The sequence below is a fragment of the Erithacus rubecula genome (genome assembly GCF_903797595.1).
Source record: "Erithacus rubecula genome assembly, chromosome: 1".
NCBI classification, from domain to species: domain Eukaryota; kingdom Metazoa; phylum Chordata; class Aves; order Passeriformes; family Muscicapidae; genus Erithacus; species Erithacus rubecula.
Window position 1 is genome coordinate 22,505,217 of NC_136658.1, and position 18,860 is coordinate 22,524,076.

At 41.2% G+C, this 18,860-nt stretch overlaps 1 long non-coding RNA gene across 1 annotated transcript; it reads right to left on the reverse strand.

The window, feature by feature from the left end:
- Positions 1-4,783: 4,783 nt before the first annotated feature.
- Positions 4,784-5,802, reverse strand: LOC306809501. The gene is made up of 2 exons (XR_013776250.1): positions 5,696-5,802; positions 4,784-4,989 (listed from the first exon to the last, which is right to left on the reverse strand). It is a non-coding gene; the product is annotated as an uncharacterized lncRNA (long non-coding RNA).
- Between the last annotated feature and the right edge of the window lie 13,058 nt (positions 5,803-18,860).

Genomic DNA, 18,860 nt, shown 5'->3' on the forward strand with positions numbered 1-18,860 from the left:
CAAGGCCTCTTTTCCCCTATACAAGCACCTACCTATAGTTCTCTCACACACCAGTTTCTACTTAGAGTCCTGACAGGTCACACCAGGGAATGGTGCGAACTCATTACTAACTCTGCCAGCTGTTTTATCACCCTTACTCAGAACACCAAACCAGAAACACCTTTGTTCTCCAGAACACCCCTCCCAACTGACTGACTGGGTGGCTTATCACCCAGAAGCAGCAGCTTTTACCCTGACAGCTAATTTCTACATGCCAATCCTTTTGTGCTAGCAAAAGAGTCTTCCTTCTCCTCCTCTGGACCCCTACTGTTTGTCTTTAATTTTTTTCTTAAGGGAGGATAGAGAATCATACCATCCCTCTTGGCTCAGTGCTTCTGCTTCTCAGTGCATATTCTGGCCATCTGCAGTGGATAAAGCTTTAAAGGAAAGTAGAAATGGCCTTGGGAAAAGAGATCATATCCTTATGTGTTAAATTACAGGCCAGGGCCTGAAAACACTGCCAAAAAGGATAAATGTGGCAGACAGTATTAGATTATGTTAGGAAAATAGGGATTATACTTTAAAAACCAAAAATGCAACATGATAAAAGTCCCTCAAACCACGGTGCATATGCTTAATGGGTCCAAAGCTATAATGGAGCTAATTTAAACGGGTCCAGGATTTACCCAGTAGAGGCAAGAAAGACAGACCAGACTCAGCTCAAGAAAATTATGCTCTTTGGAGTTACAGGACAGGCCTCAACAAACAATATGGCAGGTAGGAAAGAAATGCTGCCCTAAAACTTCAGATCCCATAAATCCTTCTAGTGCCTCAAGCCCTTACTGTGAAAATTGTATTTTAACCTTTTATTCCAACACAGAATATCAGAGATATATCTAAGACAGGGAAAGGCAATTTTCATTTTTTCTTAGCCTAAGGATTTAGCCCTTGAAGGAAGACTGCAAGGACCATGTGGCTCATTTGTCTCTTGTTTTTTAAAAGGAACACAGGACTTAGGTAGGAAGCACTTGCTTTCAATTCATGAGTGATCTCCACTTCTGTTGACAGATACATGTCCACGCTCCTCCATTTGTCTCTGCTGCTGGATGTCTTTTTCCAAACTTACACTTTTCCAGTTCATATTAACTTCATCATCTGCTATGAGTGGGGGAAGGAAACTAAGCACCCTCTGGAGAAGGGAAAAAAAAAAAAAAAGAAAAAGAAAGGGAGGAAGAACCTCTAGGTAAAAGCCAGGGGATCATTTTACAAAACACTCTTTCCTCTGAAGACCCAGAAGCTGCACTGGGAAAAAGTTCCTGCTGAGGTAGTGGAGACTCCTGAAACATACAGGACACTGAGGGAGAGGAATGAGAGACTAGCAACTAATTCTGTGTAGAGAAGCATGACTCTCTTAAAAACACTCTTTTACATCCTCCTACTTTCCCCCACCCATTCACATAGCCTTATGCTTCTTCATGGAAAACTTATTTCAGCATCATTTCTCAAACACTTAAATTCTATATCTTTTGTGGCATCCTAACTCACTTCCAACTCCCCTTGCCTAACTTTGCTCACCTTGGCAGGGGAGACCATTATACTCCTGATTACTTTGACACAACAGACCCTGCTTTCTTACTATATTTTCTCCCTACCCTCTGTGGCAGTCATTCTGTAGATGTGCAGCATCCTAGGACTGCATCTCCCAGATATTACACCACCTTTGTGTTGTGCTGCTGCCCAGTCACCAGTGGAAGAGTCTTCAACACCCAGTCCCTATCTATATCACCTTTTTTTTATAAGACATGATTTTTGAGAGCCCTGCAAGCATGGGCTTCCAGGCCAGCGAGGATATGTCCATGCTGGCACATGGATTTTTTCTTCCTTTGAGAAAAATACCAATGTCAGGTCCTGGAAGTGGTGGTTGCTGGAAACAGCACTCTAGGGATGAGTATTGGTGCATACAGTCCCCCTGTAGCTCCAAGAACAAAACAGGTGCCAAACAGGTGCAAGAAAATTGGAAACTTCCCATTTTTAGAGCAACTCACATTATTCCTGAGATACCAGAGGCAGTATAAAACAGAATTTTATATATCAAGAGTTGAATATGATTTTGCCTGATTTCCTAGCACTGATTGTTGAAATTCACCTAAAAATTTCAGTATCAAAATGCCTGTGTTTGAGCTAGAATCTCTCTTTTAAATAGGAAGCTAGTCTTGATTTGAAAAACTGATCTATCATTTCTCCAGTTATCATTTCTCCAGGTATTTCATCCCAATGAAAAGTTATCCTCATCATGAAAAATGCCTTACTCCCTCTCCCCATCTTTTTCGTAATTCAGGATGTAACTACAGGGTCTTGTCAGAATTTTCTTTGCCAAAATTGCTGCAATCTTCTTCCTAAGTAGGTAAACAGGGTCTATGGTGATGTTTCTCTGTCTCCTCTAAATAGATTGAGTTTCCTAGGTAATCTGAGGCATATTTCCAAATTTTACATCATTCCAGTGGGCTCTTCTCTGAATCCTTTCTCATTTATCAACAGACCCTTGATACATTTGCAACACACTTAAGTTAATGTTGGAAGAAAAATCACTTCTTTTTTTTTAACTTTGAGGCTTTTGTGTGCTTGATTTCTCACCCATAACATTATGCATAACTACATACCATATGCAGTACAAAAAAAGAAGAACAAACCACCAAAAAAAAAGAAGAAAAAAGAAAAAAAAAACAACAAAAACAACCCAACCCACAGAGGAGGCTCTTAAAGGTCAAAAACTAAACTAGCAAATTTATACCAGATAAACAAATCAAAGCCTATTAATTTATTTTTCCCCCTGTTTCCACCTCTGCATTCAGATGCTACAGAAGCTTAAAGAATCTTACCCAGTGACTTTTTAAGTTCAGACAGAAATAGCCTGGTACTATTATCATTTCTTCCTTTGGAAAACCATGATGCAAGACTTAAGGGAAATTTTTCTTAACACCTAAATTTGTCATGTGGCTAATTTAATCCTATTTCTTTTACAGCCTTAAACCATGCCATGTAAATCTTCTTTCTTCCACATCCTTCAGCAGAATAAATTACATCCTATTATTCCTATATCCCTAAGCCAGTCTAACTAACATCCCTTTGTTACTCCTACACCCTAAAGCAAGCCTGCATGTCTCTCTAATATGTCCAATCCTTTAAAAGCTTGTACAGAATCCTAACAACCTAGGTGGGCTAGTCATATACGTGTTTACTTCCAGTTTCCATATATCCAGCATCAAAGAGAATTTGCAGTTGATTCTCTGCATTTCTTTCTTCTCGGGTACTCATGTCACATCAAAATATTTCAGATCTGTCTGAACTGAGGTATCATTGCTGCCAATCATAATAGTTCATAATCTTGCCAGTTCAGAAACTGCTACCTCTACTTATGAAGGCCACAATCTCAAGTGGTATCTATTTCTATTATGCATATCTATATATTGATTTTGTCCTGCAAATGGAAACACTGTTGAATTTCACCCAAATGAGACATATGAACTACTCTTTAGAGTAACTGTGGCGAACAGGGGATGGAAACCAGGAAATACCAAAGATCTCAATGAATGGTGAGTGTTGGCTGCAGGAGAAGCAAACACCCTGCAGAACAAATGGTTTCGTCAGCACAAGTAGCTCATCAGCTGAGTTTTTGGGTTGAGAGTTTTGTTTTCAATCTAGGTCACAGTCAATGAACCTCAGACTGCCAGCTGTACATCAAGCAGCATCTTATACAAGGAGGCAACACCAATCTGGCTGGTATTGCAGATGGCATTTTAGACATGTCAAAGCTTTGGAAACATGCAAGACCCTTGCCTAGTCTAGAGATATCTGAGATCAGCAAATCTTTTCTCTGCTAGAAGAATAGCAGAGGCTGTAAATAACTGTGTTATTTTGGTGTCATCCGTATTGCAGACAGAATTATACCTATTTTCAGTCAGCAGGGAAAACAGAAAATGTATCCCAGCTTTGCAGCCAGTTTTTTGGGCTCTTTTAACCCACCAAAGGCAAGTTTTAACTCACTCTCTCTGGAGGTGAAAAGGGTCTGCTTGAAAGATGCCAAACTGGTCACTCAGTTTGAGCTGCCATTAACAGTATCTTAATTACAGAATCACAGGATATTTGGGATTGAAAGATATCTCCTGAGTTTGTCTAGTACAATAGGATGCTTTCAAGAACATAAGTCATCTTTGGGGCATGGACTGTGACCGATCCCCTGCCAAGTGAAGGACTAGCAGAGCCTGTATTTGATTTTAAAACCACCCTGCTGTACACAAATCCTCTTTGGGAAAACTCAGCAGATATTTAGATCCTGCTTCCCTTAAATAAGGATCTTCATGTTCTAGGGCAATAAAAATGCCTGATGGCCTACATAACAAAAACACTTTAATAGCAGTTATTCTGAAAATGCAGCTGACACTTTGAGGGGGATTATAGAAAGCGTTTTGGATTGGACCAAGATGATACCAAAGGGGAAGGCATAAATGCCTTGCTTTGGCAACAGTACTACAAAAACTTAGGTTCTGGATAAAATCCAGGTGTTTCCCCTAAATTTTTGGCCCAGTCACAACACTAAATAATTACTGACTCTACCAGGTCTGTTTGGAGCCCAAAGTGAATTACTTGGTTTTTGGCTCAAACTTGCACCAGAAGATCTTCAGCTCAAGATAACTGGCATTCATGCTATGGCAAGGACTAGCTTTTGAGACATGAACATTTTGTTTCATTGACTGATCTTTTCCTAAATATAGAAGACACATCTTTACCTGGAACTCAGGTCATGTTTGCATAGTTGAATAAAAGTGTAATAAATCTCCTCCTTTTCAATGGTAGAAAACAAGAGAATTAATTCCTCTGGGAGTCTTCTTAAGCAACTACTTAATCCTACTGTTGGACTTTGCACCCTTCCTTTTGGGGTTAGTACAGTCCTCTGACTTGACAGGGTTGTTCACCAGTCCATACTGAAGATTCTTTGAGAACAAGTTGCTCCTGCAAACCAAGCCAAACCAATAGTGACTCACAATCACCTTGGCATAGCATTAGTCATTGCTGAAGATTTGTGCATCAGATAAACTCCACAGATTTATTCTTTATAGTTCAGTCTGTTCACAAAAGAATCAAGACTGAGGAAAGGTATTTGTTATTATTATTATAGAGATATAGTCCAGGAAAGAGGTTTTAACTCCTGAGTTAGGTGAGAAACAGTGAGTTAAGAATGGAGATTTCAGATTAGAAATCACTTCAGATTTTAATAGACATTATTAGCATCCCACCATGGTAGATTGGAAACTGCTGTGAATATTTCTACCCGTGAGGTTTAGTTGGTGGATAAGATCAGTTTCCTTTCTATGGTCTTAAAAGAGCAACAAAGTTTGTGTAGTTGGATTCAAACACTTCAACATGTTGATCTCTTAGCCCATCTGACCACCTGTGAAGGGTGAGAAATGTGAGAAAAGATTTTAGCTCTTGAACAGGCCAAATGCTGATCCTCATCATATTGTACTGTCCTTGTGGACTTCACCAGCAGTGGTTCTATTATACAAAAAGACATTTGGACTACTGCATTTAAAAAAAAAAAAAAAAAAAAAAAAAAAAAAAAAAAAAAAAAGGCACCAAAAATCCAAACCTTTCTAGTGCTTGCCTGAAAGAGTCCTGTATCCTCCCATGCTCAAATAATAATCTGAATGATATTAACTTGCTGCTATCTGAATGCAACGTCTGAGTCCTGTCTGGCTGCTGAGCAGACTTCTCCCCAGACGAGTTTGAAACACATTTGGCAGATCTTTGTCCATATGGGCTCCCTCAGACATGCCTCATGAAAATCACACAACTAGACAGTTGCTCAGAAATTTACATTGTTCCCCTCAGACATGAAAGGTACTGGTAGCCTGTGACATCATCTAATTTAGTATAGTCAGATGTCACAAACATGAGTCTAGTATAAGACGGCATTTAGTTATCTAGCGGCTCTCTCCCAGTAATGAGATGGCATTTTATCACACTTGACAATTAAGCAGAGTACTTTAAACTGTATTGAGTAAACATGCAGGAGGGAACATGATAGGGACATAGTAGCCCAAGAAACTGTATTTTTATCACACTGAGAAAACTTCCCTGTCCAGCCATCCAGGGGCCTCTCAGGCAGCCACATGCACAGCGCCTGAGCTGGAACAGAGGGCCCTTTTCAGCTACACCCTCACATCTGACTCACAGTCAGACCAGATATTCCATAGCAGAGTCTCATACATCTCGATCTTTAAAATAATTTAATCTTGGTGCCATATCTAAGTAACAAAATATCTGCTTGAATTGGTGCATCCCAGGAGGTATCCTGAACAAAGGAAACCCTGGGCTGTTATACCCTCACAGTGTAAGGGCAGAAAAGTCAGAGTCCTCAGCTCCTGCCAGAGCTCCTGTTCCTTGGCTGGACCACAAGTAGGTGTCTGTGCCCTTTGTCATGCAAAAGGTCTGCAGTTCAGGGCCTCTTGCCTCGGGCCAATCTGGAGCTCAACCTGCCCCCCGCCCCCCCCCCCCCCCCCCCCCCCGCTGCAGTTACATCCACAGATACCTGGCCTGAATGTATTCTTCAACAATCATTTTCTCTCTATCATCTGCCCCTCCCTTTCACTCATCTCTGTCCTCCTATTCTCCTCTGGTAAGGATGCATTTCCACAGCATGCAGCCTCTTGCCTCTAATTTGTCTTCTGTCAGCAAGATTAAATGCCTGAAATGGATGGTATCTGTGAAAAACACTATCCCCTTTACTACATACTCCTCAGGAACTCTCCAGGACTAGCAGACCTTCTGAGAGAGGCCGTGTTGCTACTTTCTGAAGTATCTGCAGCAGAAGTCTGGGACAGTTACAGCCACAACATCTTCCAGTCATCTAAACATGACTATCTGACTTCTCTCTCGACATCTGTAATTGTCCTAAGCCAGAGTCCTAGGGAGCACAAAACAAAACAAAACAAAAACAAAACAAAACGAAACAAAACAAAACAAAACACCAGAAATTAAAACAGTGGTGGTATGATGTAAGAGAAGGAAAGGGAGCTATCCAAAATGGGAGTAAAGGATTGATAGAAAAGGCAAAAGATTTATTCAGCATTTCCTTGTCTGTCTCCTCCACAAACTGAATCACAGAAGCATGAAAGTAGATGTATTGAATCTCAAAGGAAATAAAAGAAGTGGAAAATTAACTACTGATGAAAAAAATAGCTGTGTCCAGGGATTCCTGCATATCAACTCTGAGCTCCTTCTTATCAGCTTAGAATAGAAAAGGCCAGGGAACTGGGGAGGAAAGGTCAAACATTGACAGAAAACACAGGCAAGGGAAAAATGAGAGCTAACATGGAAATCAAAGCAGAAAAGCAGGATGGATAAGAGTTGATCCTGTTTCAGACTATTTGCACTCCCTGCCCTGGGTGCCATTCCCCCATTTCAGCATCATGAACAAATGAAGTGGGTTTAAAGCTGAGGCTTAGAATAGCCACAGCACTTTCTGACTTTCTTACCCCCACCTTTATATAGCAACAGGTAAAAACAGTGAACTGGATAACCTCATAGAGTAGGTGCCACAATAAGAGCCAGCACGCAGCTGGGCCGACTGTGAGCTGCTGCCTGCCAGGTCCGAGCTGACTTCAACAGGACTTCCTGATGGTTATTAATGGTTTACACAATGTGCATGAAGCTGGCCAGTGTAATCCTGCCTGGATTCTGGGCCTTGTGTTTTCCTGGATCTTATGCCATTGTCTCCCATTGGTTTTGAATGAATTTTGATCTTATTCTGTCCTGAGCCTCCCTTTGCATTCTGACAAGAGTAGCCACCTTGGATTTCCAGATGATGAAGGACAAAGTGCTGCCTCCACACATCTGTCTGATCAAAAACAGGTCTACTGTCACAGTAACATTGGAAATAACTAAAAAAAAAAAAAAAGTGTATATATAGTTATTACTGCACTCAGGTAGCGATCTACACAGAACCTTGAAGAGTGGCATCCAGTGGAAAATCGGCTGCCCAAACATATTCCAGAGAAATGGCTCCCACAAAAATGCGACTACTACACATCTTGACAATCCACGTCAGTGACCAACAATGTGCAAAGCTGTCTCCATTTTGGAAATCTCCACTGAACTTCAAAGCTTGGCTCCCAAATACTAAAAGTGACCCTAAAGTAACCTTCATATGGACAGCAACCCAGCTATTCAGATTGTTCACTCAAATCAGTATAAGCATAATGTCAGCAATATTCTGTCTTTCAAAGACTGACTGTTTGCTCACAGACAGGGCCAAAAAGGACATGCAGAAAGGTAGGACATGCTGGGGACTCACTCCTGACATGATTCAGTGGAGTAAATTACAACCTTTTACAGAAATAGCTAATAGCTTTAAAGCTGAGATCAAGATAAAAGTATGTGGGGGGTAAGCAGGACAGATGGGTTAACAAACATAATAGGATATGCATAATTCTCAGCTACTCAGGAACAGTAATCACAAATCACCACCTGCCCAGTTACTGTCAGATGGCAGGTCTGCCTCTTCACAACAAATCTGTTTCCTGTATATGCATCACAATCTTGGTCCATTCATTCACTTACCATAGTAACTTTTCTTTTCTTACATAGACAATTCAGCTTTGTGAGAAGGAACAGGAGTTTACGTTTTCCTATACAAGACATTACTTACTGTATTTGACTTTGCCACATGCAAGTAAAGCAGATAAAATGAGGGAGCTGTTGAAATGATGGTTCCATTTTTTAAAATTGTCCAGGCTTAAAAGAAAAATAATTTTACAAGAAATTAATTTGCATCCTTCCTACAATTAAAAGAATTTTTTCAGTTTTGAATTGAATGAAGAACCACTGGGCAATGGAACCCACCATTCTGTTTTTCCTTCCTCTTACTTTATTTTTTTCCAGTCATTGAATTGAAAACTCCATTATTCACACAACTGAATCTGAAATAAAGAAAAGAGCAAGCCAGCTGTAGACTCCTTATATTCTGAATTAAAATGTCAGGCTATGGCAGACATGGTAGAATATTCTCTTGTCAGCGAATCACACACTATATCATCCCCTAATTATAACCAAACCTTTAGCAGCAGTTTCATGCACTCATAATATTACTGGATTTCAGGTATGCTCATTCTGAGCTAAACTTCCCACAGAGCATTAAGGGCACATGCAGTGAACAGTAGGTCTATGAGATGATGGTTATCTAATTCCTCTGATGTAAAAAAGGAAAACATCTGTCACTGAGAGGGGAAACTTGCAACCTTGGGAATTTTTGTCATGGGACAGTGATATTGCAGTCTTGTCTCTAAAGAAAACCTTGGGAGGCAATTCTCAGGGATTAAAAAAAAACCAAAACAAAACAGCAAGAACAGTAGGGGGTTGTTTGTTGAGCTATTTTCCCCTCACTCTCATCAGGGCTTCTTTCAGCACAGATTTAGCCTGTCCAAGCAGCCAGCTGATCAGCAGTGATTTTTGAACCTGTGCTGGCCAGAGGGATAAGGGACACATTCTTCAGGCTTGTTCACTCACCAGTTGGCCTTAGCAATTTCTTGTTGTAATTGTCCATGAGCCAGAGCCCACCAAAATGAAGAAAGTGGAAGATATTTTCTGCTGCTGTTTTGAATGTGAAGCAGAGCGGAGCCTGGATTTCACTCTCAGGGCACTACAGGGTCACAGGCGGTGCATAGACAGCACAATTGCTTATCTCTCCCCAAGGCATTGCACACAAGAAAGGAGACACACAACACTGGCCAGTGTTCGTTGTTCCTGGCAAACTGCAGCAGCATCCCAGGGGGAGCAGCATCCCAAGCCAGCCCAGTCAGAAACACCAGCTCAGAGGTGAAGCACCATGCCACTTTGGCACATGGGCAAGGCAGCCGCAGATCTGAAGCACAGCAGGTTCAGATTAACAACATTTAACTGCAGGGGTGAGAACCTTTTGGGACAGGGTGCTAAGGCCTGTGGGGAGGCCCATTTGCAGGTACATTGTCATTTTTTGTAGAACTGAATGCCACCATGCACTGGAAAGTGTTCTGCTACAGAGTAGAGTTTAGGGCATTCTCCCAGATGCTTCCATTATTTTGTACCAGTCATGTTCTACATCCTCAGAGCTGCTAGAGAGAGCAAGAGCAGAGCAAGACCTGCTAGCCCCTGCACTGCCTTCTAGCCTGGTGCTCCAGTGTTGCCTGATCATTGACTTACAATAGGGTAAAAAGGAAAAATGAGACTTGCAAACATTCTCATTAAATTCCACCTGCTCCCCATCAATAGGTAGGAGAGGAAAATCTGCACTATAAAGAAGTCAAAGATAAGATGTGAAGCCTGATAATTTCAATGGCTCTGTAGCACACTGCATCATCCCTGATGCAGGGGTAAGCGTGCAATTTATGCTATTGGGCACCTTTCTTGAATGGCTTCCTTGATCTCTGAGCATGATTTTTAAGTAAGGGAGGCAGGTAAATACTTACTTTACAAAATCCCCAAGGATTGTGATTCTCACCTCTGATGGCCAAACCAACCTGCCTGAGAATATCTTATCAGAGTAGCTGGTGAGAATAAAAACAACCTGGACATTTATGTCTGCATTCCCCATGAACTGCCCACAGAAGTCACTGACTTTTCACTGACTCAGTGAAACACTAACCCTCTGAAAGACAATCACAGATCACTGAAAGTGACTTTACTCACTGTTTCCCGATAGATTTTGCCTTAGCCCTGACCCCAAGTGAAGCTTCTCTTTAGAAACCATGCAGAGCTGCTCCTATCACCATTGTGCTCCTCAGGCAAGGGCTGAGCTGACTCCTGTGTGCTCTCAAATAGAAAACCTTCATTCCTTTACCTTTCCCTGCAGACAAGCACTACATCTCACCCCCACCCCCATCACTGCCAGTGGGCTTGATGGGAGGGCTACATCTTCCTGCCCTCAGATGACTGCTCTTAGAAGAGAAGGAAGCTCACCCAGATGGATTTCAGCAGTTCCATGAGTATTTTATGGTCTTTTACTGATTTACGGCCAGTTCAGCATTCTTGTAAATGGCTATAAATTGGATTGAAGTCATAAATCATAACCAGAAAAAGAGAGACACAGTCTCTGAGTCCCAGCTCAGGCTAAACCAGCCCCTATGAATATATGGAAGCAACCTGCTCCCTCAATCAATACACACAGCTCAGGCTATGGCAATGGTCCACAGGGTCCAAGCCCTATTCCTCTTCCACAGGGTTTTAAGAGCAGTTACACACTACATGTGTGTGAGACACCCAGAATTCCTCCCTCCCAACACCTGCCAAAGTCAGCTGTAACATAGGGGCTGCCCCCCCCCCCCCCCCCCACCTCAGGATCTGCACACTTCTTGACCTTTGCTGTACTTGTAAATGCACACACACACATTCCCTGTGAGCAGGGAGGCAGACCAGCACTGTTCACACTACACTCAAAGTTTCTTCACATAGATCAGCAAGGGGAGATTTCCACCTCACACATTACCTTTCCAAGGTGATTGCCCTCTTTCTTCACTGAGACTGGCAGCAGCTTGCAGGTTGTTACTCTCTGAAATGCTTGATTTAGTCCACACGGAGAGCTGAAATACCTTACTTCCACTCCACAAGCCTGGTACCTAAAACCTAGGGATTTGTATCTTTCTCTTTTGTTTTCTAAGATAATTTTTAGAATCTAGCTGTAAGCATTTCTGAAAGTATCTGACACAGCTGTCTAGCTGCAAGCTAGACCCTTATTGTTTCTGTAGAAGACTGCAACCCAGGAGATGGTTCTTTCCACCTCCTTAACATAACACCACTGTGCTACCCCTTAAAGGCAGGATGCACCAGCTCACTCCCCTACTCACTCTTGCAGTCCAGCACAGCCTTTCCTAAAGATACCTAAATCCAACTGTCTTAAAAGGCTTTTTAAAGGGCTGCCGGGTGAATTTGCTCGGCCATCACTTTCTAGGCAGAGCACCCGATGAAGATAAGCCTAAATGTCTCCCCTTGCAAGCTTAAAGGGTTCCTGCTGCTGCTAGCACAGAAGGAAGAAGTCCTAACACACCTACTACCAAAGAGTTTTGCTTGCTTAAAAGAACTTGAAAAGATACCACAAAAGTCTGTCCAGTGTTACCTGCATAGGCATCAGACCCTCAGGATTTGATCCTGAAAGAATTATGTCATTCTATAGCTAGAATACATGCCCCATTCATACAGGCAGTGACCCCTTCTCATGTCTGTTCAGTTCACACTTACTTATGTTTATTTATAATTTAGACAGATGGTTTGGTTTAGTCTTATACATGCATCTATTGAAATTAAATTATGTGTCTTTCCCTCTCTGTATTCTGGGCTTGTTTTTTTTTTAAATGCAAGCCACTGCCTAATTGTCAACATGAAGAGAGAATGACCTCACTGTAGAGTTCCCTAAAAAACTGAACGACTGATGATGATGTCATTTTTTAATAGCTTGAAAGAGGAGGTGAACTGCTTATTCATTATTAGCTTATTCATCTTTTCCTTAATTAATCATTTTGCTGTTACTTTGTGCTCTCTCTTCTATCTGCTTCTTTTCCCTCCTTGTCTTAATTTACTTGCTTGTCCATCACTGTCTCTGTGATAACACCTCAAGCCCTAGACTGGGATCAGCACCCTACTGGGCTTAGCACAACACAAAACACAAAAATATGCTTTTACATGGGTAAGGGTAACTGTTTCAGGAGTTGTCTTGAGTTTTATTCTAGGAGATTTCAGTGGATAATCTAGGCACTATTTTTAAGGCATCTATCAAAAGAGTCCAAAAGTAACCCCAAACCATTAGGTCAGAGTCTCTTTAAGGGACTTACATCTCTTTGGGATCAAAATTTAAAACAATTTTTTAAAAGAAAGGATGAGAAACAAAAATCATAAACCCTTGCTTTGGAGAGAATAACCAAAATTGCTTTGGTGTAGTAAATAATACCATGATTAATAGCAAAAGTAATCATAATAATTGACCTGTAGTTGCTTGCCAAGACTTTAAAAAAGAATCATAGTAACTTGACCATTTGTACCAGCATTCTGACTCTTGGAAAAACATGTTATATTAAGCTGCATCTAGTTGGTAATGTTAATACCAAGGTAAAATACTGCCAGCACATAGGTGGTTGAGAACATTTCAGGAAATTATGAAAGGAACTAAATTTTATTCTTACCCTTACTGAGTACTATTATTTTCCATTAGACACCTACCTTCATGCCTTCATGTCTTTTTCTTTTTTTTTTTTTTTTTTTTTTTGGCATGGGGCAGGTGGGGAGATGGTTCATTTTTATTCTTTTCATTTATCTTCATTCTACACTGAAGGTCTGGTCACCTAACCACATACCTACATGCTACACTGTGATCAGGGCAGAGAGAAAATAAATAAACTAATGGACTGATGGAATCTGCACAATACAGACTCAGTGTTCCATTGGCCCTGTCATGAAGCAGGGGTCTGTAAGTTGGACACACAAAAGGAGCTTTAAATTAGTTCAGAGATTCTGTACCAAGGAACATGGGAAACAACATGTATTCTGTGGTTCAGGACCTGGGTACAATTAGAACAGCTTGCTTGACTGCCTGGAGCAATACTGTTCAACTTATCCTAATTCCTCCCTCCATAGCCCAGATTTAGCTTTTCAGGTGTCTCTGCACGGCTCTCAGCCTTTTCTTAATAGGACAATAACAAAATTGAGTCTGGCTAATGGATGGAGACTCTTCTGGAACTGACACAGCCTGGCACAGAGCCATCAGCTTGTGATGGCATCACTGCTGGCTCTGCTTCCAGGACTGGGGGCAGGAGGCACATCACCAGTGCACACACACCCAAGCATGCACAGCCAGATACTGCCCACGTGGTGATGTAATATGCAGCAATAAGGCAATGGATCTCAGAGGTGCAATCTAGATTCGGTGGCTCTGAAGGATGAGACACTTTGCCATGGGTTGTTTCCCCAAATTATGCCAGCAGATAAATCCTAAACACTACAGATGAAGAAACTTGTATTTTTCTTATATATATTTTTTTTTAATGTGACATTCTAGTCCAGGAACGTCTAAGAGGCTGCTATTTTAATATCACTAGTACTACTATCAAAAATATTAATAACAACAATATTAGCAACAGTTAATAGCCAAAGGAATAGCAAAAGCAGAGTCAGAGGAGTTTCGGGTTTTTTTGGACTTCATTTGTTGAGCAAGAGAAGATAGGATTAGCAAAATCCACAAGGTGACACCAAATCATTAGGGTCAACCAAAGTAAAGGGACTCAAAAAATTTAGATGTGATAGTAGTTTCTCCATAAATCTCCCAGCTAGGACGTCACCCTCAGGCTGAATAGACTCTTGCAATGAAATAGTTGCTCTTCACTGGGTACTGCTGATTCTTTCCTGTCAAAGAAGATTTATTCATGGGAAATGATTAAAAAACAATTCAGAACTTTCTTCCTGTTTGAATGGATTATATTACATTAATTAGTGGAGGGTGGGTTTTAGATTTTTTTTCCTTTGTCTCCAAGGACAAGAGACATTTTTGCTTACCACAAGGTCTTCCTTCGCCCCAGACCTGTTCTTGCTACTTTAAATGATATACATTGTCCACCATGCTGTAATAGTGCAAAGTGTGGCATAATTTTTGGAAACAAAATGTCTCCCTCCCTCTACCTCTCTCACATGTATGGCATCTCAAAACACAATGACAGACTACAAATTCACACCAAGGTTGTGGAGACTTTCATCAGAGAGGAAGGAAAAGTTGGCTATTTTTCGATGGCCATTCTCTGTGAACTGTGAAGAAAACAACCACTGCCATCATCAGATTCAGTCATAAAAAGAGTGATATTAGAAAAGTGTTTTCTAGTATGAAAGGTAGCTCCCAGGAAAGCACAGTATCACTCTGTTTTGTTTGCAGTGTGTGTCAGCCTTCCTTTGGCCAAAGTTTCTTTAAGTCAGCAGATACTCTGGCTCTGTTTTCTTGAGATCTCCAAGAAATAATGTCTTGCGTCTTTTGCATCCAGCCACAGTGTTATGTGTCAGCTCCAATGCTGGTTGGTTCTCTGTTTCTTGCTGCTCACTGACACCTGCAGAGCTGGCTGGAAGGAGACATCAAATTCTTCAGACCCCCAGTGCCTCCTCTGAGTGTCTCAAAACCCAAGTTTCCAGGCCTTCAATCCCTCTGTTCTCCTCTGTTGTGGCCCCTGCAAAGGAGAGAGAACAGCTGTAGTTAATTCAAGGCATTAAAAATATCAATATAAATGGTTCACAGCAGAAAGTTAGGACAAGAGGCTGCAAATGTGCCATTGCATTGGTACTTGCATGATCTTTATTGTGATCTGGTAAGAGAGAGAGGTTTCAAAGCATCATCAGTGCCTTTAAACATCCTCTCCACTGCAAAACTCAGGCAGCTGTGCAGACCACAATGCAACACCAGTCGGGGTTTCCCTGGGTGAGCAGGAAGTCTGAAGAACAGCACCCATTTAGCATTGTGGGACTGCTGGACAGAAGGCAGGGTCTGTTGGGGGAACCTGAGTAAGTATGTCTGCTGGCCTGCAGCTCCCTGACCTGGGAAAGGGGTAGGAAATGAGGGTCACTACCCTGCTTAGCTCTTCCCAAGGAGTCAGACTCTGGTTTTCCAATGAAAACCTTCTTTGCGTTGCAAGCATAGGGAGGGAATAGAGCTGAGGAGATTCATGTCTGTCAGCCCTGTGCTTTGCAGTCCTTTTTTTAATTGGGGTAAATAGAATCAGAATGACAAGTGCAGAGTGATGGCTTCGATGTGCTATTTGTCTAGTGAGGAATTTGTGAAATATGTGTTTTTCTATAGGTAGTGCATGGCTGTAAAGAAGGGCCAGAGTCAGCACAACCTCAGAGTGATGGAGAATAAAGCATTCTAGTTTTGTGGCCATTGATCTGATGACACTATGGGTAATGGATGGACAAGGTTAGCCTCAGAATGTCTGATTTTTCTGAAATCGTTGCTGGAGTCAGACTTAAGGTTGCTTCACTGTGCAATTCTGTATTTACTGTTATTAGACATCCTCATATCGTCACACTGGCTTTGAATTTCCTATGCTTTTAGTGATTGATGGATTTTGAAGGTTTTTTAGAGAAGCATATAATTCTGCAAAGATATTTTTATGTGATCATTTTTTGTTTACCTGAATTCTATTAATCTTCCCCTGCAGTCTGAGATCCATGTTTTTATATGGAATTTCATTTTGAAGTTAATTTTTAGCAGGATAAATCTTCTGGTTTTTCTTTCTTTAAAATTTTTTTATTTTTATTTTTTATTTCCTTTGAGAGAAGACTTAAACTCAGGTTAGAACAGAACTCTGATTAATTAGTCAAACCTAAGTAGACAGGTTGCAGACCTGTTTTGGGCTATACTACAAATACAGCTATTCTTGAGAAAATGCCTCCAAAGACAGGGAATTGTATATTTATTTATGAGGTGCTGCACTGTCCTTCATTAAAGGAACCTTTGAAGAAAGAGCTGTGACAGAAGAAAGCAGGAACATAGCAACCAAATTGATGCTTCCAAAAAGAAATTAAACCCTTCAAAGCACTCATGTATTTCCCTGAGAGGCACTGAGGGGCATCAGCCCTGACTATAAGTCCAAATGTAGCTTTGAAGTCCCTCTGGATGCCCTGCTGCTTTGTAATTCCCAGATAACCATATCATTAAAAGACTCCCAGTTGCAACCTGCCAGAAGATGGTGTCCTATTCTATCAGACACAGGTCTCAGCACAGTGATCCAGGCATTCATGACTGATTATTGCAGCTAATATCTGGTGAAGAACGCAGGCATCCTGGAAAAGCTCCAGTTGAGAAAACAGTCTCTGGTCTCCCTAGCAACACTGATTACTATGAGAACATCACCCGACTGCTCCCTCATTTGTACTGGCCACCAGTGAAGACAGAGTCACCTTCAAGGTCTCTGCCCCAATACTCCCTACCTGCCACAGGTTTTGTCTGAATTGCTGAAGAAATTCACCTTTCTGCATAACCCCACAGTTACTTTGCAATACAGGAACAAGTAGATGGTTGACTTCGAGGATAGAGTCTGTATTGGAGACAGGATTTTGCAGGACTTTGGATCATTGTATTATTCCCAGGAACAGTGAGAGCCCTTGCAGCTGTTCCTTCCCTCTCCACAGAGAACTCAGTTCCCCAACATAACCTTCCATCAATAAACTCATGAACAGAAGTCTAAACAAACAAATTACCCTATAAACTACTCCATCTCTTTCTTTTACAGGGCAGAGGGTGACAAACACATAGAACTTGTTACTTTAGTTCCTATTTTCCAATGCTTGGGTCACTCTCAGATGGTGTGTCACTGGAACTGCCTGAACTAACAAAAAAGCTGTTGTGGTCAGAAGTGTTATGTGGTATCTGGCCCATTAATTTACCTCCGGAGATTCCTATTAGCCCTGTGAAAGATTCCATGCAAGCAAAGGATGTGCACAGCACTGCCTAGAGTTTTGACCCCAAATCAGCTCTTTGCTAAGCTGCCTTAAATCTGTTAGCAGGTCCTGAAAAACGACCCACAAATCTTCTTTCAAAATTTTAATTAATTCCTTTCTGCTGAGTTCACTCCCACCTTTTTTTTTTTGCTTGTTTTTGCTGTGTTTCCATGAACAATCTCACAAATCAGTTTACTGGCAGGTATGTTTGTAGACAAGGCAATTTTAAGTCAGCATTGCATTTTATTTACAGAAAGTGCGTTTTGAATATGCTATTACAGGTCTCTTCACTGGAAGTCAAAACACGGGCTCCTGTTTGCACCCCAAGTCCTTTAGTAGCTGCGAGGAGAAAAGTGGTAATAAGCATGTTACCTGTCATTTCTTAGCATAATTCTGTTATAGGAGCAGCTGTACAGATCACAGGTCCATGTACCATAGAATATGTCTCCTGCAGCAACCATGAGAAGAAACTCAAGGAAATTTGCAAATGGAGCAACTACTCTCTCAAAGACGAGTATGCCACAGTATAAACCCATTAGCGACTTTGCTGTTGCTATCAATATGACAGGAATGTGTTCAAATATTCAGGTAAGGGGTACACCGTGAGTGACCAGACAAACAGGTTGATTGATTGGTTGATCTTTGAAGTCAAGCAATATACTCATAATATACAGTGATTTTTGTGGATAATATAAAATATTCTTGTATGACTCTCAAAAATAAATATTTTAACCCACTTCAAAATACTTTTGACAGATAACTATGAACAAACATAAAAATGATCACAAATTATCAGACCTTCTGACTTGAAAATGAGCAAACTCAGACCTCAGTAGTAGATAACATCTGATGGAGCCAGGCAGGTTAAAATGAAAGCTATGCTTTTCATAAAAGAGCAAAGGTGATTAGCCAGAGCAAGAAACTCCCACATGAAGGAAAGGATTAGTCTTGAGATCAACAACTGACTTCATGCAAAGAGTTTCTTCTTAGCTAAACACCTATTATGCTTTAGTCAATGACAAATTATTGGGTTCAATCCAGGAGTAAACTGGGTGAAAATTAATGGCTTGTGATATTTGGAAGGTCAGAACAGATGATCTAGTAGTTCTTTTAGTCTTCATCTCTGAGTCCATGACTGCACAATGGACATGTGGTTCATTATAAAGAGTGGTGCACTACCTCAGCTGATATAAATAGACATTTGCACCGATTTACAGTTGATAAGCATCTGGTCAGGCTTGCTCAGCTGCACACTCTGGCATGAGAAGTTATCAAGCCTAAAACTGAAAAATGGCTGTAGTACATTAGAGCTCATGGACCAGATGGTGAGGGGGGCTTGCAGGAACCTCACCCGTGCACATGGCCCTATCAGGGGAAGTCTCAAT